Below are 17,136 nucleotides of genomic sequence, written 5' to 3' on the forward strand. Positions count from 1 at the left end.
ACAGGGAGGAGACTCAGGTCCTTGTTGTTCTCTTTTAAGCCCAAGGAAATAAGTCAGAACCTGTTATATGTTTGATGAATTTTGCTGCTCCTCTGCATTAATTGTCTCTGAGCAGTTCATGATTCTCTCTAACAATGCAATTCTCCTCAAATACTTGCTGAATATTTACTGTGCACTGTTGTTGGTCTGGAGCTCATCTGAGAGCACTTTATTCAGGTCATTCAGTGTCTGAAATTCAAGATCCGATGATTAGTTTAAAAATCAGCGCTCTTGGGTCCTATTCCCAAATCTGCCAGTGACTGGCTGTGTGACCTAAGACAAGTCAATTCTCCTTTCTCAGCCTTAGCTTCTCCCTCTTTCAAGTAGGGATAATAATGATCCGCTCCTACCTACCTCAGGGTGGGTGGGGATCCATTGGCGAGTGTCACTAGGAGTAGTGTGTAATATGCGGTGTCCTATCACATTTACTCAGAGCAGATTATGACATAATAGAATAGCTGAAATAGTCTATTTGATTTGTATTTATTTATTTTGAAATTGTTAAGAGCAGCAATTACTTAGCTCAGACTGAAGCATCTTATCTAATGTTTGAGATCTAAGTGTCTCCTCTTTGTGTGCGATGAGACAATTTAACACACTGTGACAAACAGGAGATGCTTTTGTTTTGCAACAAAATATTTGTGCAAAGAACTTTCATCCCACTTGTTTTGATTTCGAGAAACAAACTGGTTTAGTCTGAAGGGGATTTTCTGACAGAAATGGTTTCAATGAAATTTCCCCACCATCTCGATTCCTGGGCTCTAGCCCTTTCTCTGGGTTTTTTTGGTCCATTAGAACAGGAGTCAGGACTGTTGGCTTCTCTTTCTGGCTCTGCCACCACCTTGCTGTGTAGGCCCTTGGGAAGGTCACGTCCCTTCTTTGTACTTCAGGCTTCTCCCCATCTGTCCAATGAGAACAGGGACAGTTCTCGAACTCTGGGCAGTCATTTTCAGCCGGGCCCCGGCAGGGATAACTTAAAATTTATATAGATATATATATATGTATATATAAAAAAGACTTTCATTCCTTAGGAACCGGTTCCCTATAAAAAGTTCTGATTTAAGGGATGTGCCACAGTATGTATTTTTTGTACCAATAGCGTTACCATGCGTCCGTATTTTCCCAGGAGGAATTTTTAAATTTTTAAACTTTAAAAGTTCCTCCCAGACAGTGATTTAAGAACCAAAAAGCCTGACATGTCCAGGAAAATACGGGTGTATGTTAACCCTACCTAAAGTTCTTTTTTAAAAAGATGGGCCTGAACTAGAAATGAGCTCCGTTTTACATGTGTGGGTCCCTGCCACTCCCTGGGGCTGTGCTAGTGTGACCAGATGTCCTGATTTTATAGGGACAGTCCCAATTTTTGGGACTTTTTCTTATATAGGACCCCCCACCCCCGTCCCGATTTTTCACACTTGCTGTCTGGTCACCCTACGGTGTGCACATGTGTGGGTTCCAGCTGCTCCCTGCCCCCCTCATTGAAGCAGGTGTGCAGGGTTACTGCCCTGGGAACTGCAGGGCATCAGTGGACATGGGGCTGGCTGGAGGCAGGGCAGGAGCTGACTGGAGGTAGGGTCTGGCTGCAGGCAGGGCAAGGGGTTCAGGGCTGGCTGGAGATGGGGTGTGTGGGACTGGCTGGCTTCAGGCAGGGGGGTGCAGCAGGGGTTGGCTGGAGACAGGGCAGGAGGTGTGGGGCTGGCTGCAGGCAGGGCAGGAGGTGCAGGGCCGGTGGTGTAGGGCTGGTGCGAGCAGGGGGGTGTGGGGAGCTGGCTGGCTTCAGGCAGGGCCGCAGGGGGTACGACAGGGGTTGGCTGGAGACAGGGTGCAGGGCTGGCTGCAGGGGGTGTGGGGCTGGTGCAGGCAGGGTGTGCAGCAGGGGCTGGCTGTGGGCAGGGGGTGTGGGGCTGGCTGGAGGCAGGGGGTGAGCGGCTGGTGCAGGCAGGGCAGGGGGTGCAGGGCTGGCTGGAGATGGGCTGGCTGTGGGCAGGAGGTGGGGGGCTGGCTGGAGGCAGGGGCTGGTGCAGGCAGGGCAGGGGGTGCAGGGCTGGCTGGTGTGGGGCTGGCTGTGGGCAGGAGGTGTGGGGCTGGCTGGAGATGGGCTGGCTGCAGGCAGGGGGTGTGGGGCTGGCTGGAGGCAGGGACTGGTGCAGGCAGGGCTGGCTGGAGATGGGCTGGAGGCAGGGCAGGGGGTGCAGGGCTGGCTGGAGATGGGCTGGCTGGGGGCAGGAGGTGTGGGGCTGGCTGGGGGCAGGGGCTGGTGCAGGGAGGGCAGGGGGTGAGGGGCTGGAGGCAGGGCAGGGGGTACAGGGCTGGCTGGAGATGGGCTGGCTGTGGGCAGGAGGTGTGGGGCTGGCTGCAGGCAGGGGGTGTGGGGCTGGCTGGAGGCAGAGACTGGTGCAGGCAGGGCAGGGGGTGCGGGTACAGGGGGTACAGCCCACCCTGTACGGTAAGTGCCCCCTCCCCCCTCAGCACCGGGGTAGCAGCAGCAGCCCGGGGCTTGGGGGCTATTTAAATGGCCTGGGGCTCCCCTGCTTCCACTGCCCCGGCCCTGTAAATAGCTGAGGGAGCCCTGGGGAAGCTGCGGGGCTCTGGGGGCTATTTAAAGGGCCGGGGCGGTAGAAGCAATGGGAACCCTGGACTTTTTAAATAGCCCCCAGCACCCAAAACCGCCCTACCCCAGCCCCTGCTGGGAGCCCCAGGCCCTTTAAATTGCCCCCTGAGGAAGCCGGGCCACCCTGGTACAGCACACCAGCTCTTGCCAGTACGCAGTACCAGGGCTTGGGCACAGGGCCCTCTTAGGGGTGGGGCCCGATTCAGGGGAATCAGGAGAATCGGCCTAAAGCTGGGGTGGGGGTGGGGCAGGACTTGGTCCCATTCTGGACACCACCAAAAATTATACAAACCTGCCGCCCCCGTCCAGCCCAACCTTCTGCTGACGCACCTCAGCCCACACCCGTGCAGGGTTTGAAGCTTCCATTGCTTAAATTCCAGGACACTGAGGGATTTCAGCTCCCCTTTGCCCAGAGGGAACCTTCACCCCACTCCCAGCCAGGTTCTTGTCCATGGAATCACTGTAGGGGGCTGGGTCCCTCTGGGTCTTTTCTCTCTCTGTGACAGACCAGGGTGCAATAACTGGGGCATCTGAGCACCCAGGACCTTCTGTGGGGCTGCCATTCCCCTTCCCCTTCTGTGGTCTCATCTGTCATTGACTCCAGCCTTTTTTCTATCCATCGTCAGTGTTGGTGAAAACCAGTGTCAATGAAGCTTTTCTGTAGTAAGCCTGAAACTTTAATCGACCTAACAGGAACAAGGGACGTACATCTACCTATGTCAGCTAATTGCTTATTCGCTTGTTTGGATAGCTTATCAGCCATTTTGGCTCCTCAAGTGTATGCAGCTGTTTTTCCATGTATGCATCCAAAGTATCTAGTACAAAGGGTCAAAGGATGTATCTTGTGTCCCCTTCAGAATGACAAATGTATCCTCAACAGATGTATCTTGTTTCCCCCACAAAATGATATATGTATCCTGCGTACCCAATTATCCCCTAACAGATACATGTACAGGTTCTACAGGTCAGCCAAATGACGTAGACGAACGTAGGCTAAGTTGTTTGTTACTGATTATAAAAAGGCCCGTTCGGGCTTGTGGGGTGTGTCTCTTTCTCTGGCACTAGCCGAGAGGAGAACACCCGCTCAGCTGACTGATCAATAAAGGGTGTGGTACTCGTCTTCCTGTCTCCGTGCCTCCTTGGGGTAATTAGGTAAGCTCCAGGGGGAAATGAGCCCTTTTGGCTAACAGTCAGAACCATCCCAAGCCAGCTGCACTCGCCTCAAAAAGACAGTGTCCCCTGCTGGGTGTACATCACTGACCTCCCTCATCTCTGAGCACTGACGGCCCCTCTGTTTCCTTGCCTCTCAGTCTGTGCAGATGGGACCTTTCCCTCCAGTGCTGGAGGATTCACCCTTCTCATCTACCCTTGTCCCAAGCAGCACAGCGGGTGGGAATCTTACATGTACCGAGGTGACTTAGGAGCAGAAACCGCCCCCGACCTTCCATGCAATTGGCACTTGCCCCTCACTGAGCAGGATTGAAACTGGTGCAGGGAGACTGCTGGGCCACATCCCCTCTGGGCGTGAGCAAAGCAGCAGGGTGGAAAAAATCAACCTGGAGATGGAACCCAGGATCTCATACATGCAAAGCATGTGCTATACCACTGAGCTACATCCCCAGATAGTCTTTGCTTGCTATGGGTTACACCACGGGTAGGCAACCTATGGCACGTGTGCCGAAGGTGGCACACGAGCTGATTTTCAGTGGCACTCACACTGCCCAGGTCCTGGCCACCAGTCTTGGGGGCTCTGCATTTTAATTTAATTTTAAATGAAGCTTCTTAAACATTTTAAAAAACCTTATTTACTTTACATACAACAATAGTTGGTTATATATTATAGACTTATAGAAAGAGACCTTTTAAAAACATTAAAATGTATCACTGGCATGCGGAACCTTGAATTAGCGTGAATAAATGAAGACTCGGCACAGCACTTCTGAAAGGTTGCTGACCCCTGGGTTACACTCAGAGCCCTCTTGTTTCCAGAGCATCCAGTGGCCTAAGAGCAGCATGGGGGACACATTCCCTGCTCTGAGGGCCAAACCTGCTGTCCTGGAGATTGCTGATTCTTAGGGGTCACTTTGCAGCAGGGCCAGATTCGATGTGTGGGGCAGAGAGAGTGGGTGCCTTGGACTCAGGGTGCAGAGATACAATCAGGCCTCTCCCCTGCATTGGGTGAGGGGTGCTGCCACCCCCTACTGGAAGGTAATGGGAGGGGAGGGGCGCTGTGAGTCACTCAACATCTGACCCTGGTCGCAGAAGTGCTGTGGAGAGCTCCAGGTGTTTCTAGGATCTGCTTTTTCCACCTGCCTGTAAAGTCCAGCTTTCCCCAGCACATTCACTGCGGTGCAATTGGGTCACTGTTTCCATGGCTGAACAGCAAAGAATCACTCCCAGTTTCCCTTCTATCAGCAGCAGGATTAGTCTGTGTCAGTGATTAATGTGGTGGATCTAGTTGTAGATTGTTATTCATTCCCCTCCTTGACAATTCACACAGTCCCTTTCCTACTCAAATCCCCAGCACCTCAGTGATCCTGGTAGCAGGGGTTGGGGCCTGAGATTTTCAGGGTCCTTTTTACCCTCCACCTGCAGTGAACTCAGCTTTTCCCCCATCCCAGACAATCCATGAAATAACAACAGGGGCATAAAGAAAGAGGGGAGGGAACATCTCACGGCCAGGGCTGGATGTGCCCAGGGCCCCCTGCTTGTCCATTGTTTCCATGGAATTTGGCCCCCTGCTTTGCACAAGGGACAGAGAAAGATCTTGCTGTTCCTGTGTCTGTGCAAGGAAAATTGTGCGTCTGTATGAAAGAGAGGAGGGAAATGGCCCCATGATGGGACAATATCCTCAGGATCAAGACCTAAGGACTCAGGCTGAGAACTGATAGAACTGCACTCACCTGGGATTTAACAAATTGTCTTCCATGGAGCAGGGCCAGTTCCAGTGTTTTTGCCACCCCAAGTGGAAAAAAAAATAAAAAAGCTGCAGCTCAGCCTCTGCCACTTTTGGCCTCAAGTCCTTCCCTCTGAGATGGGATGAATTGCCGCTGAAGCCTCCCCTTTCCATTGACTGCCCCAGGGACCTGCTTGCTGCGCTGGTGCCTGGAGCCAGCCCTGCCATAGAGACACTGGGAAGATGGGGGAATCAGGAAAATACCATGGATTTGTTTATATTGTAAGTGAAGAATAACTGAAGCAGTTTTGGTTTAAAGAGTCACGTTTCCCTGATTGGGAATTGAACCCAGGCCATGGCACTGAAAATGCTACATCCTAACCACTAGACCATCAAGGAGGTGATGATGCTGTTTTTCTTCTCACTTATGTTACACTTTCTTAGGCTACTTTCAATCCAATTTCTGAAGCTGCTCCATTGTCCATTCCCTGAGCAGCTAAGAGCAGAAAGTGCAGGAATCCCTGTACTCAGGGTCACAACCTGAGACCAGCCCAAGCCACTGAAACAAACTCAAATCATGCTTCCTCCAGCAGGATCACAGAGACACACAAAGAAAACCCAGCAGGAACAATCCTCCTCTGCCTTCATTTACCCCATTGCAACCCTCTCAGCAGCCGACTTGTGGGAAGGACACTGAGCTGATAGGAGCTCTAGCATAGAGACCAAGGGAGGGGTGTTGCACCCCCTCAGTGGGAGCTGATCACATTCTGACTCTGGAGGAGGAGGGAAAGGCGATGGCCACATGATGGGGCCACTATGTACCACAACATGGTTCTTTTATGGGGGGTGACTCTGAACATTGACTGATCTCCACTCCCTTGTGTTTGAAGAGATGTTTAGTTTTGCATTTGGGAACCTATAAGGCTGAAGCAATTTTATGGATGGTGACACTACGATTGAAGGGTTATTTAATGTTGTAGAAATTGTTAAAAACACTGAGCTTAAACTGGAACTGCCTGTTATTAAAGGCTGGTTTCCCCACCTCAGTTCCATAAGCTCTGCTAGAAACGCCCTGGCTTCTCTCCTGCCTCGGTGGGAACTGCAGGGAATCGTCCCCTGCTGCCCTTGGCTCCAGGCTGATTTTTCTGGGGAGGGGACGTGGAATTGATTTGTTCGCTGTTGAGAAGGGAGCCAGGCCAGTTCTCAGGGAACGAGAACTCCCAGCATCTTCCCAGCCCAGCCCAGGCTGCTGCCCTGTCCCAGCCTCTGTTCCCCTGGGGGCCCTGCATGTTTGACTCTAGAGCAGGCCGGGAGCAGCAGCTGAGACAGAGGACAGCCTGGGCCAGGCAGATAAGAAGGAGTTTAGCCAGGAAAAAAGGTATAATGGCAGTGGAGTGTTACCTTGGACTCGACGGCATTTCTCCATTGGTCTGTCTGCTTTGGGGCAGGGACAATAACACGTCCTGCTGCATTTGTTATTTCAAAGGGCAGTTTAGGATTTTCATTCTCACACACGGTGCACAATGCAGGACTCAACCTTTGCTGTAAACTAAACGAGCTGCCCACAGATTCTGGCAGCCACAATGAGCATTTGGGTGAGAGCTCAGACCTGCCACTGTCCCATAGGGAGGGGGGTCACCTGTGTGGGGACTGGACCACTGACCTACCCGCTCCTAACTCCCAAACGTTCAGTAACTCTGTTATCAGTGCCTGTGAGTGTTATTTAAACCATAAGAAAAACCACACTGGGCTAGACCAAAGACCCATCTAGCTCTGAATCTTGTCTTCTGACAGTAGCCAATAGCAGGTGCCCCAACAACCAGTCAACAAGACACCACTGGGAGTTGAACCCAAAATCTCTTGTTTAGGAAACAGATGCTTTAGCCAGCTAAGCCATGGTGCCTGTGGGGGGCTAAAATACACTGTCAACCCACACCTGACTCCCTGCCATTGCCACCAGGGCCTGACAAGCTTTGCTTGTGTTTGGATTCTGCAAAGCAGAGGAGCAGGTGATGTTTCCCATACAAGTTGTGTGTGAGTGAATCTTTGGCCAGGTCTGCACTACAAAGTTGTTTCAGCAGAATTATATTGCTCAGGTGTGTGAAAAACACACAACACTACCTCAGTCGGCAGCTTGTGGCTGGTGCACACACTGCAATGCCACGTCTGGCGACAAAAGTGCCCTGTTTTGCTGACAAAATAAAACAACTTTGATGAGAGGTCTAGAGCTTTTTGCAGCAAACTTAAAGTGACAGAGTAAACGCTGCTGTTCATTATATCACCATAAGTGGCCTCCTCCAGTATCCCACAATGCCCACCGTGAACTCGCCTGCCATGCATTCCTGCTACAGAGCCATGGGCCCCTCCCCTTTCATCGCTCTGGGAAGTTCTGACAGCTGAGCCTGCTGCTCTGCTCTGGCAGCCAGGAGCAAATCACTGCCGTGGATGCTGCTGTCTCCCGCACTGCGAACACAGAGCCGGCAGCAGGAGCTTCCTTACAGTGGAGGGGGGCCACTGGCATCCGAACTGTGACACACCCAGGACATCCCTTCCCTCGAGGAGGCTTTTACCTTCTAAACAGGGACGACTGTTTTCTAGTAAAATCACTAAAAGGGAAGGAGAAAACTCGAAAGAGGTTCCTCTTGGCGCCCACGTCCGTGAACCCGAATACGCTCTCAGTCCTCAAAGAGAGACCTGGAGAAGGAGACTTGCTGAAGCAAAGCCACAGGGGTCTCTGAGGTTTCCCTGGCCCCTCGCCCCTGTCCTGCCTGCCTGATATCAGCGTCTCTCTGTGAGGTCACCACCTCCCCACCACCTTTGACCAATAGTCTGAGGTCCTGCAAAAGGCCTTTGTGATGTCACTGCCACACCCCTCCCTTGCTGTGCTAATGTCCTGCCCCTGCCCAGGCACTTTGGAGGTTTGAGCTACTCCCTGTAGTCACCCCACTCAAGGAGCGTTCGTTCTAGGCAGCAAGCCGGCTAGACAGGAAAACATCAGGTGCTGCTCCCAATGCTACACTCAGTTTTTCAGAAATTAGTCGACCTTATGGCCAGAGGAGACCATTAGAGCATCTAATCTGACCCCCTGCATATCACAGGCCTCCTGTATGACACAAGAGCTACTTTTGGGGCAAACACATTCCAGAAAGGCATCTAGTCTTCATTAAATGACATCAAGAGATGGTGAATCCACCACTTTCCTTGGTAGTTTGTTCCTGTGGTGAAACATCCTTGCTGTTGAATTTTTGTGCCTTATTTGTGTCTGTTACAGCTGCCTCCCTGCTGCATTCCTTTTTTTTTCCTCTCTGTGTGGCTGCCCCTCCCGGCCATGGGGCTAGCAAGAGTCATAGCCTGGCCCTGCTCAGTGGAATGGCCTTTGCAGACTAACCGGAGCCGTTGCTCTGCTCAGGTGGGGGTGGGCCCCTGCCTCCTTTGTTCAGACCTGGGCTCGGTGTAGGGGGCACTGCCCAAGAATGCAAGACCTTATATGGCCACATAGCTGAGCATGTAAGTCATGCCTGTGACTTAGGACTAGCCCAGACACGTCTGTGCACACCTGAAGACCTTTCCCTGCTTTCTCTCCTCCCCTCTAACAAGGGGGACCAATCAAAGTTACTGGCGGGAAACCGCCTAAGTCTGCCTATATAACCAGACATTTTCTAAGCAGACCTTGGAGAAGGTCCTTGCTTTGCCACCTGGTCTGATCAACTAGGGGTCTTTGGGAGGCCCTCTCCCCGCTCTCGTTTGTTTTTGAGCGTACCCCCGTTTTTAAACTCCCCTCCCACGAACAACGAATTTTGCCTGGAGATCTCCTGATTATTGTGAGCAAATTGAGTCCTCTCTGTGTCCTCTGATGCTGCTGTTGTGCCTGCCTCTGCTGTTGTCCTGGGGATTGGTAAGAACTCTCTCTTGCAGACCCTCCCTGTTCTAGCTGCTGGCTTTTCTTTCCCCAACAGACAGACCCAAGTTAACTCCTTGGTCTGCATCTGTAATCTGTTTCTGGTTCTTCAGCTCCTTTGCTGCTAGAAATAAACCTGTGCCTCCCTGGATTCTATCCTGGGCAGCTCACTTGCAGTTGCTCCACTGCTGCAGCCACACCCTTGGAGAACCACCCCTAGTATAAGGTGCACTCATTAGGTTAAGCTTTATACTCTGTAAGTTAGGCTTAGAGAATTGTTGCATTGTGTTTTGTTACTTGCTAATTTGTGTAGTCTTGGTTAAGTTAGATCATAGATAAGATTTTGCTGTGTTTTGCATAATTGTGGTTAAGTCTGTCTTTCCACTGGAACCCCCCCACCAGCTTCTTTGTGTCCCTCTGACTCCTTACAGTCTGTCTGTTCTCTGTGTCTCTCTAAGTTTAAATCTCCCTCTGCTCCACCACGTGCTCCTCTCCCCCCATCCCAATCTAGCATAAAACCCCATTGGTTACTTTTTTCCTCTCTGATACACCTCACATTCTATATTTACACCACTGTGACACATTTTTACCTAAAATTGTTTGTTATTTAACATATTTTTCCATAACTGTTAGTTGGTTATATGCTGCTGTGACACACCTTTTTACATAGAAATTGTTAGCTACCTGTTACATTTATACCTCAGTGTTAATTGTTTACCAACTGTATTGTACCCCACTATTGAAACCCCCTATACTGTTCACCAAAAGAAACCCCTCCCCAATTGTCTACCTTAACAAACCCCACACCCCTCACTATTAAATTTTCCCTGTTTTTGCATTTTCTTAATAAAGTTTATTTTGCACCCCACCCGTGTGGTAATTGCTCCCCAAGATCCCATATACCTGCTGGCAGGGACAGGGCAGTTTAGGATTTTCATTCTCACACACGGTGCACAAAGCAGGACTCAACCTTTGGCGAAAACTAAACAAGCTGCTCACAGATTCTGTCAGGCCCAATGAGCCATTTGGTGTGAGAGCTCAGACCTGCCCCGTCCCAGAGGAAGGGGTGGGGGTCATCTGTGTGGGGACTGGAGCACTGACCTACCCGCTCGTAACTCCCAAACGTTCAGTAACTCTATTATCAGTGCCTGTGAGTGTTATTTAAACCATAAGAAAAACCACACTGGGCCAGACCAAAGGCCCATCTAGCTCTGAATCTTGTCTTCTGACAGTAGCCAATAGCAGGTGCCCCAACAACCAGTCAACAAGGCCCCACTGGGAATTGAACCCAGGATCTCCTGTTTACAAAACAAATGCTTTAGCCAGCTAAGCCATGGTACTTATGGGTGGCTAAAATATACTGTCTGCCCACACCTGACTCCCTGCCATTGCCACTGGGGCCTGACAAGCTTTGCTTGTGTTTGGATTCTGCAAAGCAGAGGAACAGGTGACGTTTTCCTTACAAGTTGTGTGTGAGTCAATCTTTGGCCAGGTCTGCACTACAAAGTTCTTTCAGCAGAATTATATTGCTCAGGTGTGTGAAAAACACACAACGCTCTCTCGGTCGGCAGCTTGTGGCTGGTGCACACACTGCAATGCCACGTCTGGCGACAAAAGTGCCCTGTTTTGGTGACAAAATAAAACAACTTCGATGAGAAGCCTAGAGCTTTTTGCAGCAAACTTAAAGTGAGAGAGTGTCAGTGTGGACACTGCTGTTCATTATATCACCATAACTGGCCTCCTCCAGTATCCCACAATGCCCGCTGTGAATTCACCTGCCCTGCATTCCTGCTAATGAGCCATGGGCCCCTCCCCTTTCATCGCTCTGGGAAGTTCTGACAGCTGAGCCTGCTGCTCTGCTCCGGCAGCCAGGAGCAAATCACTGCCGTGGATGCTGCTATCTCCCGCCCTGCAAACACAGAGCAGGATGGTGGGAACTTCCTTACATTGGGGGGGCACCGGCATCCGAACTGTGATGCCTTCATGACACACCTTCCCTCCAGGAGGCTCTTACCTTCTAAACAGGGATGTCTGTTTTCTAGTAAAATCACTGAAAGAGAAGGAGAAAACTCAAAAGAGGCTCCTCCTGGTGCTTATGTCCGTGAACCCGAATACTGTCTCAGTCCTCAAAGAGAGACCTGGAGAAGGAGACTTGCTGAAGCAAAGCCACAGGGGTCTCTGAGGTTTCCCTGGCCCATCACCCCTCTCCTGCCTGGCTGATGTCAGCATCTCTCTGTGAGGTCACCACCTCCCCACCAATAGTCTGAGGTCCTGCAAAAGGCCTTTGTGATGTCACTGCCACACCCCTCCCTTGCTGTGCTAATGTCCTGCCCCTGGCCAGGCACTTTGGAGGTTTAAGCTATTCCCTGTGGATCACCTCACTCAAGGAGCGTTCGTTCTAGGCAGCAAGCCGGCTAGACAGGAAAACATCAGACGCTGCTCCCAATGCTACACTCAGTTTTTCAGAAATTAGTAAAATTTATGGCCAGAAGGGACCATTAGAGCATCTAATCTGACCCCCTGCATATCACAGGCCTCCTGTATGACACAATAGCTACTTTTGGGGCAAACACATTCCAGAAAGGCATCTAGTCTTCATTAAATGACATCAGGAGATGGAGAATCCACCACTTTCCTTGGTAGCTTGTTCCTGTGGTGAAACATCCTCGCTGTTGAATATTTGTGCCTTAGTTGTAATATGAATTTGTCTCCTTTCACCTTCCAGCCATTGGGTCTTGTTATGCCTTTCTCTGCTCGATTAAAGAGCCCTTTAATACCCAATCTTTTCTCTCCATTAAGGCCCTTCAACACTTCAGTGAAGTCACTTTTCATTCATGAAGGACCCCCCGCCGCCGAATTGCCACCAAAGACCCAGAGCTGAAGAATCTCCGGGGGCCCAGGCCCCACGAGAGTTTTCCAGAGCCCCCAGAGTTAGTGAAGGACCCCGCTCCAGGAGCCCCAAAAAACTCTTGTGGGGGCCCCTGCGGGGCCCAGGGCAAATTGCCCCACTTACCCCCCGGGCAGCCCTGATGGGACCTGGAGCTACTGATATTTCAGGACTCCTGTGAGACTTTCAGCTGGTTGGTTTGCACTCTGCTCTCATTGCTTCCTTCTCGGGACTCTCTCTTCTTCTCCCTCTCTGCTGCTCTCCTCCCCTAGACATTGAACCCAGCCGTTGCTGCCGCTAACACCAACTGGCAGAAGAGCCTATAAGCCCCCTGCCTGAGGGGAGGCCAATGCATGTGGGGGGCCATAAGTAATATGATATTTTCTTTCTTATTCTCTATCCCTTTCTTAATGATTCCCAAGATTCTCTTTGCTTTTTTGACCGTCGTTGCACACTGAGTGGATGTTCTCAGAGAACTATCTGCAGTGACTCCAAAATCCCTCACTTGAGTGGCAACAACTATTTTTGGCCTCGTCATTTTATATGTATAGTTGGGATTATGTTTTCCAATGTGCATCACTTTGCATTTACCAACAAATCTGTCATTTTGTTGCCCTTTCACCCAGTTTTGTGAGATCTTTTTGTAACTCTTCGCAGGCTGCTTTGGACTTAACTTTCCTGAGTAGTTTTGGATCATCTGCAAATTTAGCCACCTCGCTGTTTACCCCTTTTTCCAGATCATTTATGAATATGTTGAATAGCACTTATCCCAGACGCCCTGGGGGGCACCACTATTGACCTCTCTCCATTTTGAAAACTCACCATTTATTCCTACCTTGTAACCAGTTATTTACCCATGAGAGGACCTTCCCTCTCATCCCATGAGAGTGTAATAGAGCAGAATAGGGCTTCCTTGGGAGGGGGAGTGAACTGAGAATATATCAGGGGGTCGTGCACATTTACTCTCCTGGTGAAAAAGTGTGTCTGATACTCAGTCTTTGCTGCTCCTGCTGGCTGTGACTGCTGAGGACATTTTCCTTCTCTCCTCCAGGGTTTCCCTTCTGCCAGAGTCTCAAAAAGTCAAGCTGCCCTGCAGACTATGACAGAGCAGTTTGGTAATAGGCTGCAGGACTCACCACGTAAGAATGTAGCTGCTGTAGCACCTTGACTGTCCATGGGCCAAATCCTGCAGCCTTGGCAGCCCTGGATAACCTCCCACTGATGGTGATGGGAATTAAGCCTTTGTAACTAGCTGCTGGTACCTGAGGTCTCAGCTATGGATTAAACTGGTGGCAAACACAGCTTCAGCCAAAGAAATGAAGGAGCAAAGCCGGCCATCCGGGGAGCTGCTGCAGTCCCATCACCACAGCTGGAAGGGAGAAGAGGAAAAACTCCCTAAAATGCTGGGAGCAGCCCCGAGAAAAGGAAGTTTGTCAGTGAGATCAGTAGCAATAACTATGAAATGACAGAGTGCTTTCTCCTCTGTGCCAACATGGCTGAATTGTGTTACTTTACTGTGAGAATAAGCTTTAAAATATTCTGCTCTAATTTCAGGATGGGTCTGTAACCATAATCAGTCTCTGTGGGAAGTGGCCTCTGGATAGTGATCTTTGGGAAGAGTTGGCTGGAGAGCATTCCTACTCACCAGAAGATTCTGGCTTGGTCTGCCAGTTCTTCCTTGCAGAACCTGGCTTTTCTGTCAGGCTCCTTTCTTTTATTTCTTCTCATGAAAAGAAAAGACCTCACTGCACAATCCTTGTTCAAGACACAGAGACCCTTCCTTGCAGCTAAGTCTTGTGGAAAGTGTTAAGTGGTAAATCTGGAGCTGATGGAAAGGTTACCATGACTCAAGTTGAGCTGAAGCTGCTGTGAGTGAAACACAGAGCACTAATTAGTATCTGATCATGGCAGCTTGTGGGAGAAGTGCATGTTAGAAGCCCTCTGTCAGCTCAGCTGTGGCTTTCCATGCACAGAGAGCCAGACAGCAAAAAGTCTGCAAGTCTTGAAGGAAATGGGGAATGTCTGTACTTTGGAATTTGAAGGTGTAGTCTTGGACCATCAAGTGTAGTGGTTGCAAAGGCTCTTTAGGGAAGGCACCATGGCTTAGCTGGCTAAAGCACCTGTCTAGTAAACAGGAGATCCTGGGTTCAACTCCCAGGGGTGCCTTGCTCTATAGCTTTCATCTCCTTTGCTCACATTTTCCTGTGTCTTTCTAGGAAACAGAAGAGACCTCCCTTGACAATCCAAGTAATTGCTTGTGAAGGAAAAGGCTTCTTTCCAGCAGAGCGTTGGAGAGAATCAAATCCTCAGTCTGGAGTTGATCAAAAGGATATTGGCATTGGCAAGGAGGTTGCTCTGGCTGCAATTTGCTGTGAAAGGAGAGCCTGTGTCGTGCGCCCATGCAATTCGCTGGGGATATCTATGCACAGAGCCCCTTCTAGAGGGTTCTCTGCAGGGCTTGCAGGAAATGGAGAATTACTGTCCTTTCACCTTTCATGTTAGTGTTGATGAAAAATGGAACAGTTACGGGAGAAGTCCCAGAGCGTGGCACCATGGCAGAGCTTGCCAAGAGAGCTGCTGGATAAAGAGCAGATTCAGGATCCAGCATCCAGTGCTGCCTTGCTGAACGTGCCTCCTCTTGTCACCTTTTGGCCAATCTTTTTTGTTAATGGAGAAGCCCAACTCTGGCTAGCTATAGAAATGCTTTCAAAAGAAACGGGTCTTTTTGCTGACAACTGTCAAAAGGAGGCTTTGGATAAACATGGAAACAAGGTCAAGGTCACTGAAACTCATCTTGCATGTGCAGCTGTTGAAACTACAAGGCAGAGCACTAAGCACAGTATTACCCATGGCTGGTCACAGCAGGATCTCTGTGTGGTGGGATCCACGGGGTACAATCCCAAACTGTGGAACTGCTCTGTCCTCTTCTCTCTCCAGCCTGGGCTGTGTCTTACAATGCTGCACTAGTGACAAGCAGCAAAACCCCCTCCATGTGCTGTGATCACTCAACCAACAACATGCAGCAATGCACCCAACTAAGTGGCATGAATGCTATATAAGCCACTCCTCAATTATACATAGAGAGACACCAGCATATCTCCCCAGCCCTCAGAAATGTACCGTCTTACACTGCTCAAAACCTCTTGAAAAGTGCAAGCTCATTAATTCACCACTTCCTCAAAAAGAAAGTGAACATGCACCAGCCTTTTTAATCTGAGCAGCTTTCCCAAGCACTTTGAACAATTTCACAAGTAAGTATAAAACATTAAAATAAGTTTATTAGCTAAAGAAAGATAGATTGTAAGTGATTATAAGTGTTAGGCAGAGAGGTCAAAGTTGGTTACATAAATGAAAATGGAATCTCAGTGTGACATTCTAGACCTTTGGGGGAGCGGGCTGTAACCCCCATATTCCTCATTTTCAGATAATCGTGATCTTACATATAGAGCATGACTTGTAAGGTATCAGGGGGAAGGATATGATCTGCTGAAAGGCATTTCTCTACCCATCTATGTATACCATTCATGCATATGACGTTATGAGAATTGTGCAGTGTGGTTGTCACTATGCTGTAAGTTGGGGGAATCAGCCATCACCTGCATGAGGCCACAGGAGGGGAATTGCTCAGCCTTGCTTGGAGAGACGCAGTGATGCTCACCTGTCTCTGAAGAGGGCCACAAAGCCAATGGGGAAGAAAGGACATAATAAAAGGAGAGACATTCGCTAAGCTTTATCTCTCTCTTCCACCTCCACCTACAGACACCACCACACCAAGCGACTGAAGAGCTGATCAAAGGGGAGACCCCGGCTGAAAAGCAACCAGCCAGTCTGTGGTGAGAAGCATCTAAGTTTATAAGGGCACTGAAAGGGTTAAGATCAGCTTAGAATGTGTTTTGCTTTTATTTCATGAAAATAGCGAGGAGTCTGGTGGCATTTTAAGGACTAAGAGATTTAATTGGGCATAAGCGTTCGTGGGTCAAAAACCCACTTCTTCAGATGCATGGAGTGAAAATTGCAGATACAGGCATAAATATTTATTGGAACATGACATGAAGGGATTTATCTTACAAGGGGAGAACCAGTGTTGAAGGCCAATTCAGTCAGGGTGGATGTGGTCCACTGCCAATAATTGCTGGGGAGGTGTCAATACCAAGAGAGGGAAAATTGCTTTTGTAGTGAGCCAGCCACTCCCAGTCCCTATTCAAGCTCAAATTAATGGTGTTAAGTTTGCAAATAAATTGTAACTCTGCAATTTCTCTTTGAAGTCTGTTTTTGAAGTTTTTTGAATGGCTACTTTTAAATGTTAATGAATGTGAAAGTGTGAATGTGTTAGTGAATCTGTAAATGGATTATTGCTTGTGCAAGTCCCATATGGTCTAGTGGTCAGGCTTCCTGGTTTTTACCTAGGTGGCTTGGGTTCAATTCCTAGCGTGGAAGCAGTCTAGAGCTTTTGCTCAGAGGGGAGGCAGGAAATGAAAGGAATGGGAAGGGATCCTGCCAGCAGGGGAGTTGGACAGTGTTTGGAGGGGATCCCAGAAGTGGGGATGGGGGGCAGACGTCTGAAGGGAGATCAGGAAAGGATTCCAGCTGTGTGGGAAGTTGACACTGGAGAGCACAGGCCTGGCATGGGGAGTGGGAAGAATGACTCTGTCCCTCTAAACTCACCACCGGCAGACTAAGCAGGCTTGGAAGAATTATGTGTTTGTTGGTGAATGTCAATTTCTGTGTAAACACACAACCCAATGGCAAAATATTTCCATCGATAATAATCAAAATTGACAGATGGGCAAAGTAAGAAACATGCT

General features: G+C 49.6%; 2 non-coding genes across 2 annotated transcripts; one reads left to right on the plus strand and one right to left on the minus strand.

Annotated features, from left to right (window-relative positions):
- Positions 1-5,873: 5,873 nt before the first annotated feature.
- TRNAE-UUC lies at positions 5,874-5,945 on the minus strand. Its single transcript has one exon. It is a non-coding gene; the product is annotated as a tRNA-Glu (tRNA).
- Positions 5,946-14,423: 8,478 nt separating this feature from the next.
- Positions 14,424-14,497, plus strand: TRNAT-AGU. The gene has a single exon. It is a non-coding gene; the product is annotated as a tRNA-Thr (tRNA).
- Positions 14,498-17,136: the final 2,639 nt, after the last annotated feature.

The sequence above is a fragment of the Mauremys mutica genome, chromosome 22, assembly GCF_020497125.1.
Source record: "Mauremys mutica isolate MM-2020 ecotype Southern chromosome 22, ASM2049712v1, whole genome shotgun sequence".
NCBI lineage: Eukaryota > Metazoa > Chordata > Testudines > Geoemydidae > Mauremys > Mauremys mutica.